The sequence below is a fragment of the Babylonia areolata genome, chromosome 26 (assembly GCF_041734735.1).
Source record: "Babylonia areolata isolate BAREFJ2019XMU chromosome 26, ASM4173473v1, whole genome shotgun sequence".
Lineage (NCBI taxonomy): Eukaryota > Metazoa > Mollusca > Gastropoda > Neogastropoda > Buccinidae > Babylonia > Babylonia areolata.
Window position 1 is genome coordinate 26,395,655 of NC_134901.1, and position 13,928 is coordinate 26,409,582.

Consider the following 13,928-nt stretch of genomic DNA (forward strand, 5'->3'; position numbering starts at 1 on the left):
GTCCAGTGTGTGCGTCCAGTGTCTGCGTTCGTGTGCATGTGTGTTTGTAGTTTGTAAACACGTGTGTGTTCCTGGCGTCAAGCCGTGAAAAAAACTGATCATACATTGAAAGAATTAACAGGAAGAAAGCAACAAACGTTGGATGTTTCAGAGACATTGCGGCTCAGTATCAGTATCAGTAGCTCAAGGAGGCGTCACTGCGGACACTGCGGCTAAAGGGACATCAATGTTAAATAGACTTCAGTCATCAGTACCATCACAATAGTCTCCCTTCTCTGCAATGTGCGAGCTCAGTCTTCTGAATAAGCTCTGTGTGTGTGTGTGTGTGTGTGTGTGTGTGTGTGTGAAAATTCACAAAGGCACCCAACAATGCATATTTGTATAAATCAGCGAGCAGGCATAGGATGATAATACAAAGCATGTATGTTTGTTCTGCTCGTTCTGTTCCGTAGGAAAAAACACACAATAGAATTGATTCACGTATATGTCACCGTCAATTGTATGCATGAATCATCAGTCATAATATATGCAACTTTTTTTTTCGAATGTTTATCTCTTAAAGTGATCAATCAATCGATCAGTCAATCAATTTACGTATCTCCTTTTGTTGTCGTTGTTTCAACTACGCGCGGAATGAACATTGCTGCACACAGGACCTCGATTTATCGTGTCGTCCAAAAAAAGACTAGCACCCATATCCACAATGTTGGTCTAATGGAGAGGATGAGGAGAAAAAAAATCCCAAGTCATTGTGCACTGTCCACTAGGCTACCACTGATTAGAACTAATCCGACATAGCAGTACGCAGCAATTTCAACAGAACAAGGAACATGGTTCTTCTTTGGGGGCTATAGGCAAAACGAGCGAATAGGCAGACCTGTGTAATTATGCAACAAATGTAATCCCCATGAAAATAAACTTACCGTGCCTTCAGCATTAATTAAGCTCGCGTGCTTTCCTCGACGAACTTTAACAGTCAAATTACTGTGCACTCAAAAAATTAAACTTCTGTGCTTTCCACGACGAATCTACAATGTATTTGTGTGTGTGTGTGTGTGTGTGTGTGTGTGTGTGTGTTCTTTGCTTTTTCACGAGCTCACTGTGCTGCCCATACATTTACCTTGATTTTCCAAAACAACCTTACCGAACTTTCCACCTCAGGATTCTGCCAGGCCTCGTGAACGAAGTATCCTATGGGGCGGCCAGGAGATGCCAGACATCCTTTGACTCGGGTTCGAGTGACTCGAAGTTCAAAGCGTCTGCAGAAAGGCTGGCCACCCTGAAGGAACCCAGAAGAGAGATCAAGATGCAGCTGTACGCTCTCTTTAAACAGGTAACATATGTTCTTCGCTCTTTCTGGCTGTTTTCTGTGTTAGTTCTGTCTCCATCCGTTTGTTCGTATATCTATCACAGTGTCATACTCAGTTTCTCTCTCTGTCTCTGTCTCTCTAAATATTTCTGATTTAATAATAAACAACGGTGGTCATTATGCCACGAAACATATTTCACACAGTAGAATTCAGAGTCTGGGCATTGGATTATCCTTCTGACATTGCGACCTTGAAGATGCCTACAATAAAGTCCAGTTTGCGCACCTCAATGAGCTGCTACTAAGGTATGGAGTAAGTTTGACACTGACAAGATGGATAGCAGCAGCGCTTCAGGAAAGAACCGTCGTCCTACGTCTCGGAGATTGGATGTCTGCACCTTCTAAACTATCCATGGGACTGCCATAAGGGTCTCCGCTCTCTGCTGTCCTCTACAATGTCTACACGAAGGGCCTTGCAGACTTAAACAACAATGGAATAGCTCGTGTGCTTACTCTTGCGGATGATGGCCTGGTCTTCAAAACTTCGAAAGATGCTCAGGAAAGAACTAAAGCCGTCCAGAAACAACTAAACAATATTGCTCAATGGTGCAAAGACACAGGATCTTCCATCAATCCAGCGAAAGCCCAAACGTTCCTGGGCACCCTCAACAACAGAACCGCGAGCAAATCACCACCACCTGTGTCATTCGACGGGATTCAGATCGAGAAAACTGAATGCCTACGCTACCTAGGAATACACTTCGACAGGATGCTGACCTTCAGAAAACATACGGAAAATATTGTTCTCAAATGCGAAAAGGACCTTTCAGTCTTAAAAGCAATGGCAACCAAAGGTATTGAACAACGCCACGTCTTCCTGCTATTCCAATCACTCGTCCTCGGTGTGATCGACTACGGACTTGGGCTAACAACACCATCTCAAAGCAACCTCCTAAAATTAGAAAGAGTTCAAAATGAAGCTATGAGGCTGATCCTTGGAACAACAAAAGACACGCCCACAGAAACCATGCGATACCTGCTTGACCTTCCTTCAGTGCAGGCCAGAAAAACAATTAGGGAAGAGAATGCTGCCTACAAAGTCACAACCTCCAGCCTAACGATGGAAGTTGAAGCTGTGACACATGCCCTCCAGTGGCTATCGTCCACCCATACGCCCGGAAACCAACATGCCTTGATTCTAACTGACTCAATGAACCTCATACAGAAAATTGAAAACGGAATGGGAAGCCCAGAGTGGCATATGGCAATGTGCAACTTTCAGATTAAAAAACTCACATGGTCATACTGCCCGGGACATGCAGGTGTTAAGGGAAATGAGCGAGCTGACAGAGCTGACAGACTTGCTGGTAACGCAACACCAACGAGCGGCCTACATCTAGGAAAATCGGAAATCCTCAGAAAAGTCAAAGAATATCAAAACGAACAGGTACAAGGCCATCACACCATCGATCGCCTCAAAGAAATAAAAGCAGAGAGAGGGAGCGGCTGTAAGTCAAACATGAAAGGTAGAGCACGATGCTTTGCAAATCAAACAAATATCGGCATCATTTCCAAACCAACATTGCGCAAATTTCTTCAAAACGGAACAGAGTCTTTGTGGGCTTTTCCAAATACAATAGACTGAGCAACACACTAGACGCCACGTTCTTGGCATCAGAGATCTTTTCCCATCCCTCTTGCGGCCAATCAGTGGCAGCCTCTGTGCGTGTGTGTATATGTGTGTATGTGTGGGTCTGTGTGTTTGAGTGTGTTTGTGCATGCTCAAGGGTGTAAGTGTACACAAGTGTCAGGAGAGTTCTGTGCACGTGCGTATGTGTGTGTGTGTGTGTGTGAGGGTGCGGAGGGGAGGGGGGTAGAGGATAAGGTATGCGAGTGTATGCATTCCTACACTGTAGGAGTAACGGGATATTGGAATGTGCGGGTGTGTGTGTATATATATATATATATATATATATATATATATATATCTTTGTATATATTTGTGGGGGGTTGGGGGTGGGGGATATGGGCGTATGTGTGTGTGCTTGTACAAGTAAGTGTTCATCTGTGTGTGTGTGTGTGTGTGTGTGTGTGTGTGTGCCGTGGAAGCTGCGATACGTAGCCTAGAAATGAGTGTGTGGAGGAGGGGGGTAGAGGAGGTGCAGGGTAATGTGTGTGTGTGTGTTGGGGCTCATGTACGTTTATGTGTATTTGACTGTGTTTTCATATCTGTGAAACTGCATGTTTGGTGCATATCTGTTATGCATGTGTGGGTGTATGTGTGAATGTGTGTCTTCATGTTTTACATTTATTTGTTTATTCACCATCATTGTTGTCTTATTTATTTATTTATTATTATTATTACTACTACTACCTTTTTTATATTATAATTATTATTTATTTATTTACTTATTTATGTACGCTTATCTATTATTTATTCACCTTTTTTTTCAAGGCCTGACTAAGCGCGTTGGGCTACGCTGCTGGTCAGGCATCTGCTTGGCAGATGTGGTGTAGCGTATATGGATTTGTCCGAATGCATTGACGCCTCCTTGAGCTACTGAAACTGAAACATTGCGTGTTTAACGAGAGATATCTCACGCTTTGATGTTTCTATGAATAAAGTTTGTTTAAAACATCTTACGCACGGAATAAACGCTCAACCAGTACTCTGCAGTGAAACAGTATGGGAATTGGTTCCCACGAAGGGTAACGCAGTAAACGCATACGGTGAAATTTGCGCAAAGACAGGGTGGACACTTACAAGGTAGTATACTTCTGTATTTTCAGGCCACCGTGGGCCAGTGCAACGAGGCCAGACCTCAGGCTGTGGACTTTGACAGCCATGCCAAGTGGGACGCGTGGAACCAGCTGCAGAACATGTCGATGGTACAGCACCCCACCTAGGGTCTGTGTCTGATCAGTGGTGGCTTGGTTCCTGGTTTGTCTCGTGGCTGTAGTGCTGCTCAGTGACGCTGTTCTTTGTGCTCCACCTCCGTTCTTTCCCCTGTCTCTCTGCCTGTCTCTACCCACACATACACGCTCTCACGTGGCACGCACGCATGCACTTTCATCGGCGCGCGCACACACGTGCACATAAACCCATATGTATATAGTGTTCGCAGTCAAACGTTTTACTTATGTACAATGCTCGAATATACTCAGAAACGTTTTCCTCCTCTCTCTGAATAACACAACAACGGGAGATTTAAAGAAACATATGAAAGTGCGTATGTGTGTGCGTGAATGCGCTCCTACAATCCCAGCACACACGCGTGCTGGCACGCACACGCACACACACACACAAAAAAAACCACAACACACACACACACACACACACACACACACACCGCACACGCACACATACATAAGTAGACTCTTCACAGCCATCACCCACAACACCGGGGGCCGAGCTCAGTGGAGAGACAAGACTTGAAGAGGGTATCAATGGAGCTGGGGATAAAGAAACGGCGGCAGGGTAAGGCACGGTCAGATTACATGCATGATGCCGGCACATCTTCATCAACTCTCAGATGCGAGATCTGCAACAGAGATTATCGCAACAGGCCTCTCAGCTGAAACGCCGCTCAAGGTGCACGATCACATTGCCAACAGTCGCATTCTCTTTGCCGTACGATGAGCTCACAACACTGCAGAATTGTCGGAGGGGAAAAGACTCCGGGTTTGGTATACAACCAACAGACCTGCATGAATCTGGTGAACAGTTCTGTGCAGCGTCCCAATGGGTAGGAGAGAAGAAGAGGGAGGAGAGAGGGAGCTGAGGAAGGATAAAATGAGGAAGAAGAGAGCGAGGCTGAGGGAGGAGAGAGAAGATGAAAACTTTATAACTATTTTCCCCCATCAGTCTAACAGGCCAGAAAGAGACCACACAATTCTAAACACTAAACCTTTCCTTTGCTGATAATAACAGGCTCTACGTATGCGACTCCTGTCTCCCCCCCCCCCCCCCCCCGCGTTAACCAGTTAACGTGTTTAGGATTGCCAGTAGAGTTCTCAGTGACGATGATACGGTACACACGCGGACAGGAGGAGGCGAAGAAGCAGTACATCGAGCTGGTGGACAGCGTGGCGGCAGGGTCCGGGTTGTTCAGGCCCCTGTTCAGCAAGGTGACAGATCGGCGGGCGGTAGCCGACGACGAATGGAGTGACGAGATCAGGGTTAACAAGAAGGGACACGTCCTCTACATCCGCTTCAACCGTCCCGCCAAGAAAAACGCGCTCACTCTGCGGGTGTGTGCATACAGCAGGAGCATGGGATGAGGTGGAAGTGTGTGTGTTGTGTGTGGGTGTGTGTAAAGAGATGTGTAGGTTATTCAGTTTATTCCCAAATAATAATCATGATAGATGTATATTTAGAGGCAGGGAGACAGAGAGGGTTCATGTGTTTTCACGTGGGTATCGTTCTGCTGGTCAGATGTATGATGGCATCGCAATCATCATGGAACATTTTCCAGCTGAAGACAAGGACATATACCTGGTCTTCTTCATAGAATGTTGTTTTTTTTCGCTGGAGACAAACCTGACAAATTGATTTTCTTTTACATAATTTGACCAACTGTTGTTAGAAAGTCATTAACTCACCTGTGTCTCCCGACTTTGTGTTTTTTTTTTCTGAGTTCAAAATCCGAGCAAGACGACCTGAAGGGCGTCCTGTATTACGTGTGTGTGTGTGTGTACACGTGTGTGTGTGTGTGTGTACACGTGTGTGTGTGTGTGTGTGTGTGTACACGTGTGTGTGTGTGTGTGTGTGTGTGTGTGACGATTGTTCATGTTTCACAATCTGTGTATGTCTGTGTTTTAATGTGTATGTGCGTGCGTGCGTGTGTGTGTATGTCTGAAGACAGAGGGAGAATTTGGTATGAGTGTGACAATTGTGCATTTCCACTATTTGTGTGTATGTCACAGTTGGCGTGCGTATGTGTGCGCGCGCGTGAGTGTGTGTGCGTGTGAAAGAATTGGGTGGATCATTTAATTTGTTCTCAAGTAATACATAACTAGGTGATTCACATATATTATGTCGGTATACTTTCTTCATCGATGCATTGAGAGAGAGAGAGAGAGAGGGTGGGGGGGGTTATATGTGTTTATGTGGGTGTTTTTCTGCTGGTCAGATGTATGATGAGATCGCCATGATCATGGAAAATGCAGCCGAAGACAAGAACGTGTACCTGGTGGTCTTCACAGGTGTGTATAAAAGTAAAATGAAGGTAACAGAGGGCTGGCTGTTTGATGGTGGTTGGTGGTTGGTTCACGTCGTATGGTTGGCTCTGAGTTGGCTGATTGTTCAGTTGGCGTTGAATATCTGTAACCTGTGACAGTTTTGAACTATGAACTTGCGATGATGATAATTGATGGTGTTTGGGAGGGGGAGACAGGGGTGTGTGTGTGTGTGTGTGTGTGTGTGTGTGTGTTGTTGGTACATGCGTGAATGTGCACGTGCAAAAGCATGTGATCTTGCTACATCTATTTACCCGTAAAAAGCCGGACCATACCTTACACCATGCAGTTATTAATAATCTGCACACACTCACACGTCATCAGATTCACCGAGTGAAAAGCTATATTAACTTAACCGTTCTCTCTCTCTCTCTCTCTCTCTCTCTCTCTCTCTAATGCCCTCCGTTTATTCTCCCAATACTCCACCACCACACGCCACCCCCATCCTCTCCTTCACTCTCCCCCCACCCGCCCACCAAGGTACTGGCGACTACTTCAGCAGTGGCAACGACCTCAACAACCTGACCAACATCGATCCCAACAGGATCGAAGCGCAGACCAGAGAGATCAAGTCTATTATCAAGTGAGTCGTTTACTGCATTGTTCTGTCAATCTGGCTACACATAGCCAACTAGCTGAGCTGCCCTGCACACCATGTATAGACTAGATTAATAAGATTCATTCATTTATAGGCCATTGCCTCTTATAAGATTTATTAGAGAGGGGGGCGGGGGGGGCACCAAGTCGTGAATAACTGATGCACATTTGAATTCGTTTGCAGCTTGTCCGGTTTACAAAAGCCGTCCATGTACCGTTCGGTTCAAATCTTTGTTCCATCAATTTCGAACGTCGATGATATACGTATGACCACTACATAAATTACATATTTGTGTTATACAGACAGGGCCTGGTCAAGTCTCTTCATCTCTGTCTGTGCGCGCGAGCAATCACATACGTACATCATCAGTGCATTGGATGAACACACGCAAACACACACACACACGCGCGCGCGCGCGCACACACACACACACACACACACACACACATACACGCGCGCGCGTGCGCGAGCACACTGGTACATATTACCTGTGAGAGCCGGGACTGTTTCAGAAACTTTGTGCAGAGTTTCATCGATTTCCCCAAGCCTCTGATCGCCCTGGTGAACGGACCTGCCATTGGCATAGCCGTCAGTCTGCTGGGGCTGTTTGATGCTGTATATGCTGTGGACACGGTAATCACCTCATTAACCTGTGTCGCTTCACCTTCCTTCCGTTGTCACAAAATATTGTTCAATGGTTTATGGACATGGTAATGACCTTCAAACATGAACGTCCTTGAAGAAGAACACACACACACACACACACACACACACACACACACACACACACACACACGACTGACTTACGCTTTAGAGCTTTCATTAACGCGTTAGGCAACTGCGGTCTGAACATTTCTGCCACGGTATAATTCCAGCCTGCTCATCTTGAATTAAGTATTGGAGCATTCATTTCCATAATTAGTAGAATAACGGTAGTTGATCCACGAAACTGAAACAGATTTCAACAGAAATAACGATTCAGTCGTTTCAGATAATACCAGAGTGAATAACATTATCGATGCATCAACCGATGCTCCGATTAGACAACAATGTCAGTGTTCATAAGATTATAAATGGTGCTCCAGACACACAAAACGACAATTTCTTAATCAGTATGTCTTCCCGTCACTTCACTGCCAGTTTTAACGGAAAGATCAGTGAAAATATTCTAGTCGTGATCTGAACATATCTGTGGTATAAAAGTGTGAAGAAAGATAATTTTGAACTAATTGAAAACTTATGGCAGTTGGTGAGGAAACACTGGAACAGGCTATATAAGATAAGTTCTGGGCCCTATTGAAATGGAAGCTTTTATGCCCATCTGGGACCTTCACGGAGTTGAAATGTCGGCCTGACTGCAAGCCATTAGATAAGAACAGGCCCGGTTCGCGAGCAGTCATTTGACACTCGCACGAAAAATGAACAAAATATTGTAAAACCTGGTAATTTACCGTCAGAGTCATACCTGCACTTGGGCGTAAAACGTAAACTGCAATCCAGTAAAGAAATCTTAAACTAAAACGCTTATCAACGATTCCGTCGAAGAGGAAATGCAAACTACATGAGCATGATTGAATGAGCGTGTCTTGGGCAAAGATTGAGATCAGGGGTCAGACAATAGCACGAAGGTAAGATTTGATATATCGTGAAGACACGTGTCTGGTGTTCATTCAACCTCTGTGTATGTGGTCTTTGAAGTTTTGCCCAATATGCTCTTTTAAGTCACATAAATATTGAGAAAAGAAAAGAAAGAAAAAACACAAAAAGCATTGGATAAACAAACTATAAAGAAAAAACAGCCTCCACTTACACAGTAACTGAGTCACTCGTAACATGGTTGTGCAGCTACTTCGGGGGGAAAACACTTGCTGTGCGCATAAAAACACCTCAACCCTTCTTTCTTCAATCGTCTGCTTTTCCTCACAGCCGGTGCTATATCCGTGGCGGAGGAACACAAGTAGTCCGCAGTTCACACTCAATTCTGTTCCTCTCACATGCACCCAGGTATGACTTTCCCCTGTATAGCAAAATCACAGTCAACAAGTCTGTTCTAAAAAGAGTAAATAAACAACTGAAACGGTGAAATCAAGTAGACGTTTGACAGCACACAAGACCGCTGAACCCAACTGTGAACTCTGACCTGTATTATTGTTTCCGTTGTTTCAGGTCACATGATTCAACACAGGTATACAAGCAGTGCTGCACGCGGATTGCCAGTTATGTTTTAAGGCAGAGGAAGAACCCAGTCGATCATTGACATCCAGCAATAAGATTCTAGGCCGGTATTTCGTTATGTCGAAAGCCCAACTAATCGGTGAGATATAACAGAACTAAAAAGTCAAAACCGGCAGACGCAAAGCAAACTTCGATCAGGTCGTAACTGAGAGGGTCCAATCATAGACACTAATATCTCATGCGGTCCAATGTTGTTCAATAGCTACATACCTCTTTACACACAACAGTCAGTCACTTACAATCACGTACGTCACTAGAGTTTAGGACGGATAATACCAACCATTCCTGTTTAATTCTTTAGGTTTTAACGAAACAAAAAAGTGAAGTCAATTGCAACAAAAAAAACACAAAAAAATGATAATAATAATTTTTAAAAGACTGAAGAATAAAAAGTAAACGTGACAATATATAGTGAGTGATTTAGCACCAGAAAAGCGGGGCTTCTGTTTATAACAGAAATATACCCTCCCAGCAATTTCAAACAGTGAAACACGGAAGATTTGAAAGAAAAAGAACTAGAAGTCTCCATTCCTACATTCTCTCCATCATATCTGAGGCTTATGTATTCTTGCAGGAGCAAAACTTGTCGTGCTTGTCTGTATCCTTGACGGTGCACCATTGTTTAATACTTGATGTGCCTAGCTTACTTCGATTTTTTAACAAAGACTTTTTTTTTTAAGAATGGGGTTTGGGGGCTGGAATCGTCTTAATATTTCCACATCCCCATAGGCCATCAGTAATTACACTTGTAGAACTCAGTTGTAGGAGCAAACGTTACTGTACCTGTATGTGTGGTTATATAGACTTCTACAGTACGCTGTTTAACATTTGATAATCTTGGCCTTGTTTTATTACTCTTTTTTTCTCCACATTTTTTTTTTTTAATTAATCGTAACGGGGTATCATGTCGAAAATGTTTATCAGGAAGACTCGATCCGACATACATCCCCGAAAATGGAGTATGGCTGCCTACATGGCGGGGTAAAAACGGTCATACACGTAAAAGCGCACTCGTGTTCATACGAGTGAACGCGGGATCTGCAACCCACGAACGAGAAGAAAAAGAAGATCCGACATACCCAACATGTATACATCCGTAATTAAGCCTCTGAAACTTGGGGGTGGGGGTGGGGGGACAAAACTTAGGCTGTGGTGCTTGTTTGTGGGCTAATGCAGGCTATCATTATTTGATATTGAACATTCCGGAACCTTGGTTTTTTGTGGGGGTTTTTTTGGTTGTTTTTTAAAAAGAAGAACGTGATGTTGGATGTGTTTTTAAGGAACAGAGCAACCTGTAACATCAGCCGAAGTCACACTGACCATTCTACAGAAGGAAAATGAATATAATTATAATTCCTTCCAATGGCAATGTCACAAATGCCTTCCACGACATCCCGTATCAGTCCCATCACCAGTTTCCTTTGTTTTCTCAACCTCTTTCCATTCCCAACTTCACATGCCAGTGTGCGTACGCCGGGGCGGCGTGCTGAAAGCCGGGAGAAAAAAACGTGTGAATGTCAGTTGTGCAGAGACAGTAAACCACTAAGCAGGAGAAAGTGAGAGGATGTGGTGTGATATAATGCATGTGTATGTGTGCGCGTGTTTGAAATCTTAACTGAATGACACAGGAAACTACGAATGATGAGCACCAAAAGGCAGTTTCCAGTCGGCTCTGTCTACCCGGCTGGGCAGCCTGTTGTACAAATGACTCTGTGTAAAGCGCTTAGAGCTTGATCTCTGACCGAATGCAGGAGCTATTTAAGTTTTAACTACAACAATAACAATAATAATAATGATAACAGTAATTAAAAAAATAATAATGTAAATAATAGTAATAATAATAATGATGATGATTATATTGATACCACTACTGCTGCTGCTGCTACTACTACTACTACTGCTACTAACAACAACAATAATAGTAATGCAGATGATGACATTATGATTATATTGATACCACTACTGCTGCTACTACTACTACTAACAATGACAACAATAATAGTAATAATGATCATGATATGATTATATTGATACCACTTCTGCTGCTGCTACTACTACTAACAACGACAACAATAATAGTAATGATGATGATGATATCATGATTATATTGATACCACTTCTGCTGCTGCTACTACTACTGCTAACAACAACAACAATAATAGTAATAATGATGATGATATCATGATTATATTGATACCACTGCTGCTGCCTCTGCTACTACTACTACTTGTAACAACGATAACAGTAATAGTAATGATGATGATGATATGATATCATGATTATATTGATACCACTGCTGCCGCCTCTGTTACTACTACTACTACTAACAACGACATCAATATTAGTAATGATGATGATGATATCATGATTATATTGATGCCACTGCTGCTGCCTCTGTTACTACTACTACTACTACTAACAACGACAACAATAATAGTATGGTGATGATGATATCATGATTATATTGATACCACTACTGCTGCTACTAATACTACTACTAACAATGACAACAATAATAGTAATGATGATGATGATATCATGATTATATTGATACCACTGCTGCTGCCTCTGCTACTACTACTAACAACGACAACAATAATAGTAATAATGATCATGATATGATTTTATTGATACCACTGCTGCTGCAACTACAGCTACTACTACTAAAAACGACAACAATAATAGTATGGTGATGATGATATCATGATTATATTGATACCACTACTGCTGCTGCTGCTGCTGCTGCTGCTACTACTATTACTACTACTACTACTACTACTACTACTACTACTACTACTACTAACAACGACAACAATAATAGTAATGATGATGATGATATCATGATTATATTGATACCACTACTGCTGCTACTACTACTACTACTACTAAGAACGACAACAATAATAGTAATGATGATGATGATATCATGATTATATTGATACAACTTCTGCTGCTGCTACTACTACTACTAACAACAACAACAATAATAGTAATAATGATGATGATATCATGATTATATTGATACCACTGCTGCTGCCTCTGCTACTACTACTTGTAACAACGATAACAATAATAGTAATGATGATGATGATATCATGATCACACTAATCAACTAGCAGAGTCTGTTGCTGTTCCAGGCCACGTTCCACACACCCTTCATGCAGCTCGGACAGTGTCCTACCGGCTGCTCCTCCTACATCTTCCCCAGGATCATGGGCAGTGCCAAGGTCACCCACAGCTGATTGTATACAGCTTTCATTTTTACTGTGTTTTAATGTCGTTTCTTGGGGCAGTGTCAAGGTCACCCACAGCTTATTGTGTACAGCTTTCCTTTCACTGTGTTTTAATATCGTTTTTTGGGGCAGTGTCAAGGTCACACACACACTTTTTTGTGTACAGCTTTCCTTTCACTGTGTTTTAATATCGTTTCTTAGGGCAGTGTCAAGGTCACACACACACTTTTTTGTGTACAGCTTTCCTTTCACTGTGTTTTAATGTCGTTTCTTGGGGCAATGTCAAGGTCACACACATACTTTTTTGTGTACAGTTTTCCTTTCACTGTGTTTTAATGTCGTTTCCTGGGGCAGTGTCAAGGTCACACACACACTTTTTTGTGTACAGCTTTCCTTTCACTGTGTTTTAATATCGTTTTTGGGGGTAGTGTCAAGGTCACCCTCACTTTTTTGTGTACAGCTTTCCTTTCACTGTGTTTTAATGTCGTTTCTTGGGGCAGTGTCAAGGTCACCCTCACTTTTTTGTGTACAGCTTTCCTTTCACTGTGTTTTAATATCGTTTCTTGGGGCAGTGTCAAGGTCACCCGCAGCTTATTGTGTACAGCTCTCCTTTCACTGTGTTTTAATATCGTTTCTTGGGTAGTGTCAAGGTCACTCACACACTTTTTTGTGTACAGCTTTCTCTTCACTGTGTTTCATTGTCGTTTCTCCCCCCAAGCCCCCCCCCCCCCTAACCCCACCTCCCCCCCCCAGACCCCCGACCCCCCCCCCCCCCCCCCCCCCCCCCGCCCCCCTCCACACACACACCCCTCTTTTCTGTGTAAATGTTTTTCTCAAAGCTTGGTTAGGCTCTCTTGGCCTGATCAGTGCGTTGGGTTTATACGAAGATCTGGTTATCAGCTCCTTAAACATACACACATATGCACGAACGCGCGCGCGCGCGTACACACACACACACACACACACACACACACACACACACACACACACACACACAGAGAGAATCACACGACGACCGAGTATGTGGTTTGCATCATATCCAATATTTCTCTCCTATGTTTTCCTTTTCTTCTTCTCTCTCCCTCTCTTTATCTCTGCCTGTGTGTGTACGCGCGCGCGTGTGTGTGTGTTCCAGTGCTTGATGTGTGCATGCGTGTATGTAAGTGTGTGCATGCATATCTGTGTCAAAGTCAAAATGGTTAATTTTTTTTAGGCCTTTGCCACATAGTGTGTGTGTGTGTGTGTGTGTGTGTGTGTGTGTGCGTATCTGTCTCTGTGTATACATGTCTGTGCGTGTACCCGCGAACAGTTGCAT